The 9,113-nt window shown below is 37.9% G+C and overlaps 1 pseudogene; it reads left to right on the top strand.

Annotated features, from left to right (window-relative positions):
- The first annotated feature begins 562 nt into the window (after positions 1-562).
- LOC119537969 lies at positions 563-1,510 on the top strand (annotated as a pseudogene).
- Positions 1,511-9,113: the final 7,603 nt, after the last annotated feature.

The raw sequence follows: 9,113 nt of genomic DNA, 5'->3' as shown, positions 1-9,113 counted from the left end.
AAGTCGCAGAACTGGTACAGAAGGAACTGACATTTGAATAAGGTCTTAATTGGTTGAAATATACATAATCTTTCAATTTCCTGTTGCCACAAAAATAAATATGAATGAATTTCAAGCCATCATGCAAATGCATTACTTGCTGTTATAGGATATGTGTTCGGTCAAGCCAGGATGTACAGTAAAGAGAATGCATGAGATTTGAAGTCATATGTGAATACCGTTTCCAGCACTGAATCTAGTTGTATGACATTTGATACTTACTTGATCTCTTTGTGCAATTTATTCTTCTATCTGAAGACAGAAAACAACAACTTTTTATTTATGGATTTCAAAAACTACGTTTAAGCTGTTCAATACTTTTAAAATATAACCTGCCATTTATCATTAATCAGTAAGTGGTATATTTTCAGGGTCACTATCATTCAAAATTGTTGGTAGTATTATGAATGCAATTTTATTCCAAATTTTAGTTTTGATTTGCATGGAACTCTCTATTTCTTATTTCCTTCTCCTCGGGATAGAGATTTCTGGAAGAATAGAAGAATCCTCTATTGAATTAGCTATGCTGGTATCCAACAGTTCATATGTGGCCCCAGAATCTTTCATTTTTAATGGCATTCCTGGTTTGGAAAGTGCACACATTTGGATCTCCCTTCTATTCTGTGCAATGTATATCACCTCCCTTGTGGGTAACCTTAGCCTTGCGTACCTCATTCATCATGAGGAGTCCTTACGTCATCCAGTGTACTTCTTTCTGGCTATGCTCTCCCTCGTTGACCTCGTCACTTGCACCACAACTCTACCCAGAACACTGGGCATTTTCTGGTTAAATATCAATTAAATTAACTTCAATGCTTTTTTGGCCCAGATGTTCCTTGTCCATGGGTTCATAGGTGTGGAATCTGGGGTGCTCATGCTGATGGCTGTGGACTGTTATGTGGCAATTTTCTACCCACTGCATTATGCTACCATCCTCACTAATCCTGTCATTGCCAAAGCGGGGCTTGCTACCTTCCTGAGGGGTGTGATGCTGATGATTCCTTTCCCATTCTTGGTCAAGCGTTTGCCTTTCTGCAAAAGCAATATTATCTCCCATACATACTGTGACCACATGTCTGTGGTGAAGTTATCCTGTGCCAGCATCAAGGTCAATGTCATCTATGGTCTGATGGTTGCCCTCCTGATTGGAGTGTTTGACATCTGCTGTATCTCTGTGTCTTACACTATGATCCTCCGAGCCATCATCAGCCTCTCATCAGCAGATGCCCGGCAGAAGGCCGTCAGAACTTGCACATATATCTGCCATCATAATCACCTATGTTCCAGCACTCTTCACTTCCTTTACCCACCTTTTTGGGGAACCCAGTATACCCCCTCCTCTTCACATTATTTTGGCTAACCTCTATTTGCTTCTTCCCCCAACTCTGAACTCCATGGTTTTGGGGTGTAGATAAAACAGATCCAAGAAATTGTCATAAAATTCTTCCAGGGTGAGAAAGGATCAAGTTGATACAGGATAAATAAAATTATACAGGAAGAATACAAATGAAAAACAACAACAAAAAAAGAAAATGGCTGTTCATGCATGCAGGTCATTATTCATTTTCTATTATCTCTCTCAAAGTATGTTTTTGCAACCACAGTGGGGAATTTCACTGCTCATTCTAGCTGTTTGTCTCCACACCTTTGCCTTTTTATTGTTTTGTATCATCAGTTTTGATGAGGTCATTGATTTGAGCTCACTACAACTTTCATTTAATGTGTCTATCTAAGATTTTTTCTTAAATTTTTGAGAGAATCCTTTAATGTTTTTTCTGTGTTGATAATCCTCCACAATTTTTCTGATCACCACACACACTATATTATCATAATACACTTACAATTATAAGTTTGCTTACAGTTTGTTTATTTAATGCTAAAACATGTTTTCTTTGAAGGCACTTGCTATGTATTTATATTTACATTTCAAGCTCCAACATAATGTTGAGTACAAGGTCTGAATAAAACTAACATTAACTAAATGGTGAAATGAATGAGTGCACTTTTCCTAGGCTTTTCTTAGGTACTAACAATTGGGAAAAAATCTAGGGCCATTCCTCATCATAAAGTCACAGTCCAGTTTAGATGTGAGATGTCAATAAAAATATGTTTAAGTGTGTGCTTTGCTAGTGTTCTTTACAGGAAGCTGAGAAGGAGAAGGGTCAATTCAAACTGGAAAGGAAAAGAGGCAATTTTGTTAAATGATACATCTTCTTAGCAGAAAATGAACAAAAGAGTAAATGAAAATTTAGTCCCTCAGATAGTCAAATGAACATGTAATAGACCACGGTTTAGAGAAGCAATGAAACAGAGATTTGCACAAGTGTTAAAATGTTGCAGAAAATGAGCCTCTAATTTCAGAGAATTAGAAAATCACAGGGATGTAGTGTTTAAGCCAGATTAAATCATGAGGAAAACCTCATTTACCAGGTAGACAAAGTTATATTTCAGTCAACCAATCTGTCATTTGCCAGTTAGCATAATCACTGCAGCCAAGTAAATTCGATTTATAAATACCTTTATTATGGAAAATAGGTACTTACACTTTTAAAAATGTTATGGATCAGCAAATATAATGAAAGAGTGATTTTGAAAAAAAAGGATGCAGATTTGTTCACTGGTGATTAAAGAATTTTCATGACAGTATACAGGTAAAAATACAGCCATGAATATTTTTTTTAAATGACGTTTTGTAAACATTTTTAAAAAAGCTGCTCAGACTAACTTACATAGGAAATATAGAATACATATAATACATGATAGGCCCCAAAATAATAAATGCAGTATAAGACTCAAAACACACTGTTTTTGACTATTGATTTATTTTTTGTCATTTATTGATCGCTGGTCTATTTCTCTAGGGAATAAAATTGCTTGTTAAGGTCCCCATGGCCACTGCATAAATAATGCTCAAAACTAGCTGAGGAGTGAAAGCCACATAGGTGTACTCTCTCCGGTATAGTTCACTAATATCCCTTTTGTCGCACACCAATCATCAAAGATCCATCTCCAATTTCTTCCACTTTTATCTTTGGAACATGTAATATAACAGTTCTTAATGTATGGTCCACGGACCTCTGAGAGCCCAAGAACTATTTTTGTGTTTTCTATAATGTAACTAGTAACATCACAGAAATACTGAGACATTATTTGCAGTTCATATACTGTATAATATGGTATAAATGAACTCTGTCAACTTTTGGAAGATCTGCATAACTGTTTTTTTTTCAAATAAAAAATGCTTGATGATAAAAATGATGCATGGGTAAAAGATTCATTCAAGTGCAAGATAGATCAATGGATTTTAATGTGACAGTATAAAACATTCAGACTCTACATTTCAGTTAAACTTTATACAAAAATCACTCATGGGAGCCTGTGGAGAATGCAGGGGTATTCGCCTACCCCACCTCGATGGTTGCTAACATGACCACAGACATAGGGGACTGGTGGTTTGATGGGTTGAGCCCTCTACCATAAGTTTTACCCTTGGGAAGACGGTTGCTGCAAAGGAGAGGCTAGGCCTCCCTATATTTGTGCCTAAGAGTCTCCTCCTGAATGCCTCTTTGTTGCTCAGATGTGGCCCTCTCTCTCTGGCTAAGCCAACTTGAAAGGTGAAATCACTGCCCTCCCCCCTACGTGGGATCAGACACCCAGGGAAGTGAATCTCCCTGGCAACGTGGAATATGACTCCCAGAGAGGAATGTAGACCTGGCACCGTGGGACGGAGAACATCTTCTTGACCAAAAGGGGGATGTGAAAGGAAATGAAATAAGCTTCAGTGGCAGAGAGATTCCAAAAGGAGCCGAGAGGTCACTCTGGTGGGCACTCTTATGCACACTTTAGACAACCCTTTTTAGGTTCTAAAGAATTGGGGTAGCTGGTGGTGGATACCTGAAACTATCAAACTACAACCCAGAACCCATGAATCTCGAAGACAGTTGTATAAAAATGTAGCTTATGAGGGGTGACAATGGGATTGGGAAAGCCATAAGGACCAAACACCACTTTGTCTAGTTTATGGATGGATGTGTAGAAAAGTAGGGGAAGGAAACAAACAGACAAAGGTACCCAGTGTTCTTTTTTACTTCAATTGCTCTTTTTCACTCTAATTATTATTCTTGTTATTTTTGTGTGTGTGCTAATGAAGGTGTCAGGGATTGATTTAGGTGATGAATGTACAACTATGTAATGGTACTGTAAACAATCGAAAGTACAATTTGTTTTGTATGACTGCGTGGTATGTGAATATATCTCAATAAAATGATGATTAAAAAAAAAAAAAAATCACTCATGGATTTTGGATATAGTATCAAAGAAGACTAACCACAATTATCTGAAAATGGTATTAAAAATCAACTCCTGTTTTTTCCAACTGTATATCTGTATACAGTATAGATGTGTGACCATATATTCTTTAGATGGCTTGAACTCAATGACATATTTCATCTGACTGTGTGCAGAAATAGATACGAGAATCTAGCTGTTGTTTCTCAAACAGACATTAAAAGACTTGAAAAACTGTAACATATTACCAGACTAAGTTTATTTTGAAAAAGATAGTTAAGAATCATTACAATATGTGATTATTGTAATATGTAGATTTATTATTTTTAAATGATTAAGTAAATATTTTAGAAAGTTTTCCACTTAATTTTGAATACAGCAAATCTTTACAAATATAAGTCACATAAACAAAAGCCCTTTTTTGGCTCCAGTGATGTTTAATAGAGTAAATTGGATCCTAAGACCAAAAGTTTTAAAAACTGTTGACCTGCTATATTGGGAATAAGCTGAAATTTAATGACAATCTTTTATTGAGGTCTTCCATTTATCCCTTGTTCTAGTTTTGTAGCTGCTAGAGAAATACTGTGCAATGGGTAGGTTTAACAGCAGGACTTTATTGGCTCACTGTTTCAGAGGTTATAAGGCTTGCTTCCTGAATCAGTATCTTCTGGCTGACTGACAAACTTTGACATTCCTGGCTCTTCTGTCACACATCAATGTACATGCCAATGTCTTGTCTTTCTTATCTGGGTTTCGTTGACTTCCAGCTTCTGAATGTGCCTCATGGCTTCTCTTTCTGTGCCCAATTTCCTTTGCTTATAATGACTTCTGTTCAATTGGGATGCAGCCTACCCTCCTTCAGTCTGGGCACCCTTTAACTAATTAGATTTATTAATCAGATCTTCAGAGGTCCTGTGTACAAACATGTTCTCACCCTCTGGAACAGGGAATGGAACCTGAGTATGCTTTTTTGAGGGGCATGATTCAACCCCCAAAACCCTCCTTTTAAAATTAAATTATAATTTATGGAGGATAAAGTGCACAAATTTCAATTATACAGTGTATTGATTTTTGAATATGCATATGGCTTTGTTACCAACACCCACACCCAGATATAAATCATCTACAGTATCCTGGTGTCTTTCACATGACCTTCAATGATAACCAATATTCTGATATCAGCATCATAGATTTACTTGATTGGAATGATATTTTAAAGGGATAATACAGAGAACCTAAGATGGCAGCTAGGCGAGACAGGGCAAAAAAACACCTCCATGAAAAATACTAGATAAAAACCAGAAGGTGACCCAGAATACCACTTTCAGTGATGCACCAGCTGGATAAGGTCTGCTAGAACCACAGGGGCCATACACTTGGTGAAACCAGGAGTCTGCACTCTGAAACAAGTGAGTAAGCCACTGAAAGACCCACAATCATGCTGTGGTGTGGGGAAGCCAGGGATTGGTGTTTGGAGATGGACTGGTTCTTTAAAAAAAAAAAAAAAAAAAAAAAAGAGGGAAAAGCCCAGGAGCTGCTGCATTTGCGATGGTGGGAACTGCACAGTGAAGCACGGCAGGAGTGGGCTGAGCCTGCCTCTTGGTGTCTGGTGTGGAAGATAGCCTGCTTCAGATTCCCTCAGAGCCAGGGGAGTGGAGAGGAGAGCCAGAAGGAGAAAGAAAACTTGCAGCTTGCAGCTGGCTCCCCGGTGGGTGGGAGACACTCCTGCCTGGGGCAGTTCCCACAGCCCAGAGCTGGGCCAGTTGTCCCAGAGCTGGGAAGGAGGAACTGTGTAAGGAAAGGGGAAGGGTTGAGACTACCCATTCAGCCATCTTTGCATCAGGCTGAGAGCACCTCTGCACGGCCTGGTGGCCCAGGGCTTCCCTTGAAGGATGGCGCGCACTTGTGACATAGCACAACCTTCCCTCAGCAGAGGTCCTGGAAGATCACAGCTGAGAAGGGGGGCCTGCTTGGAAAACCCCAGGATGCTATGTCAATGCCAGTGGTTTGTGGGTCAGCAACAGAGAGAGTCTGGGGCAGAACTGAAATGAAGGCTTAGACTCTTGCGGCAGCCTTGAATCTCCGGGAACACCTGGGGGGTTTGAATCTTAAAACTGCCCTGCCTCCCTAGCCACCTGGACACACACCCCACATTCAGGGCAGACGGCTCCAGCAGCACACTCAAACTGAGTTCACCAACTGAACCCCACAAGAATCATTTCCCCACACACCACAAGGACAAATTTGAGGAGAACTGACTTGAGGGGTATAGGTGACTCGCAGACACCATCTGCTGGTTAGTTAGAGAAAGTGTATGCCACCAACTTGTATTTCTGAAAAATTAGATTGGTATTTTTTTTACAACTTGAAAGAACTCTATCAAGCTAAGCAAATGCCAAAAAGCCAAAAAACAACAGAAAATCTTAATGCATATGATAAAACCAGATGATATGGAGAACCCAATTCCAAACACCCAAATCAAAATATCAGAAGAGACACAGTACTTGGCACAATTAATCAAAGAACTACAATTGAGGAATGAAAACATGGCAAAGGATATAAAGGACATGAAGAAGACAATGGCACAGGATATAAGGGACATAAATAAGACCCTAGAAGAGAATAAAGAAGACATTGTAAGAATAAATAAAAAAACAGAAGATCTTATGGAAATAAAAGAAACTGTTGGCCAAATTAAAAAGATTCTGGATACTCATAATACAAGATTAGAGGAAGTTGAACAATGACTCAGTGTCCTAGAATTCAACAGAACAGAAAATGAAAGAACAAAAGAAAGAAAGGAGAAAAAAATCAAAAAAATTTAAATGGATCTCAGGGATACAATAGATAAAATGAAACATCCAAACTTAGGACTCATTGGTGTCCCAGAAGGAGAAGAGAAAAGTAAAGGTTTAGAAAGAGTACTCAAAGAAATTGTTGGGGAAAACTTCCCAAACCTTCTACATAATATAAATACACAAAGCATAAATGCCCAGTAAACTCCAAATAGAATAAATCCAAATAAACCCACTCTAAGACATATTCTGATCAGACTCTCAAATATTGAAGAGAAGGAGCAAGTTCTGAAAGCAGCAAGAGAAAAGCAATTCACCACATACAAAGGAAACAACATAAGACTAAGCTGTGACTACTCAGCAGCCACCATGGAGGCAAGAAGGCAGTGGCATGACATACTTAAAATTCTGAGAGAGAAAAATTTCCAACCAAGAATACTTTATCCAGCAAAACTCTCCTTCAAATTTGAGGGAGAGGTTAAATTTTTCACAGACAAACAAATGCTGAGAGAATTTGCCAATAAAAGACCTGCCCTACTTCAGATAGTAAAGGGATCCCTACCGACAGAGAAACAAAGAAAGGAGAAAGAGATATAGAGAATTTTAACAGACATATATAGAATCTTCCATCCCAAATCACCAGGACTCTCATTTTTCTCTAGTGATCACAGATCTTTCTCCAGAATGGACATATGCTGGGACATAAAACAAGCCTCAATAAATTAAAAAAAGAACAAAAACTGAATATATTCAAAGCACATTCTCCAACCACAATGGAATACAAATAGAAGCCAATAATTTTTGAATTGTAACTCCACTATTTACTTCTTACATGATATAAAATACACAAAATCTCATGACAAATCAGTGGTTTTGAACTCAATGTAAAATATGTAATTTTTGACAAGAACTATATAAAGGTGGGGGAATGGAGGAGTATAGGAACATAGTTTATGTGTCCTATTGAAGTTAAGTTGGTATCAAAGAAAAACAAGATTTTTATGGATTGAAGAGGTTAATTTGAAGCCCCACAGTAAACACAAAGAAATTATCAGAGAATATGACCATAGAGATGAAAAGTAGAATGTGGGATAAGAGAAATGGGGGATGAGGCAATGGGGAGTTAAGCAATGTGTGTAGGGTTGCTGTTTGAGGAGAAGGGAAATTTCTAGTAATGGATGGTGGGAAAGAGATAGCATTACAGCATTCTAAATGTGATGAATCCCACTAATGGAATGCTAAGGAGGGGGTGGAATGGGAAGATTTAGGCTGTATATATGTTTCCACAATTGAGAAAAAAAAAAAAAAGACAGTTAAATAGATGACATTGAATGCCAAGGATGACCCTGGATGGAATCTGAGGATGGAGGACAGGAGACTCAAAGGGACACAGTTGAGACATAAGGAAAAAAAAAAAAAAGAAAGAAATATAGAATGTAAGCTTTGTATCAATGTTGAATCTCTTGTACTTCTTAGCTGCGTTTAATGGGATTGCATAAAAGAATGTTCTTGTTCATGGGAATTGTATATGTGAATTATAGTATTTGTTCAAGGATGTGTGCAGCTATCACTCATATATTCAGAAGACAGAGCAATAGATGATGGATGACAGGAAGGGAAAGAAATAGAGGTGTGACAACATGTTAAAGTTGGTGGATTGGGGTATCAGGGTGGGGGTCAGGGTATGCTGGATTTCTGTGCATGGTGTATGTATTGTTTTTGCAACTGTTCCTATAACTTTGAATTTATTTCAAAATAAAAACAAACAAACAAACAAAAAGGAATAATACAAGATGCTCTCTTTTATGTCTGTCTCCTCTTACTCTATAGCAGCTTTTGGAGAATCATCCATATCTATGCACATAACAGTACTTCATTGTTTTTAATTGCTGTGTAGTACTAACATTTAAGAATATATATAATTTCTACTCTTGTACATTCCTTGAATTGACTTCCTTTTCTTCCCTGTCTCACTTTTCCTCTCCAGTGTTT

Source organism: Choloepus didactylus, chromosome 6 (assembly GCF_015220235.1).
Source record: "Choloepus didactylus isolate mChoDid1 chromosome 6, mChoDid1.pri, whole genome shotgun sequence".
NCBI classification, from domain to species: domain Eukaryota; kingdom Metazoa; phylum Chordata; class Mammalia; order Pilosa; family Megalonychidae; genus Choloepus; species Choloepus didactylus.
The sequence above is the reverse complement of the archived record's forward strand: the minus strand, read 5'-3'. Positions and strand labels throughout refer to the sequence as shown.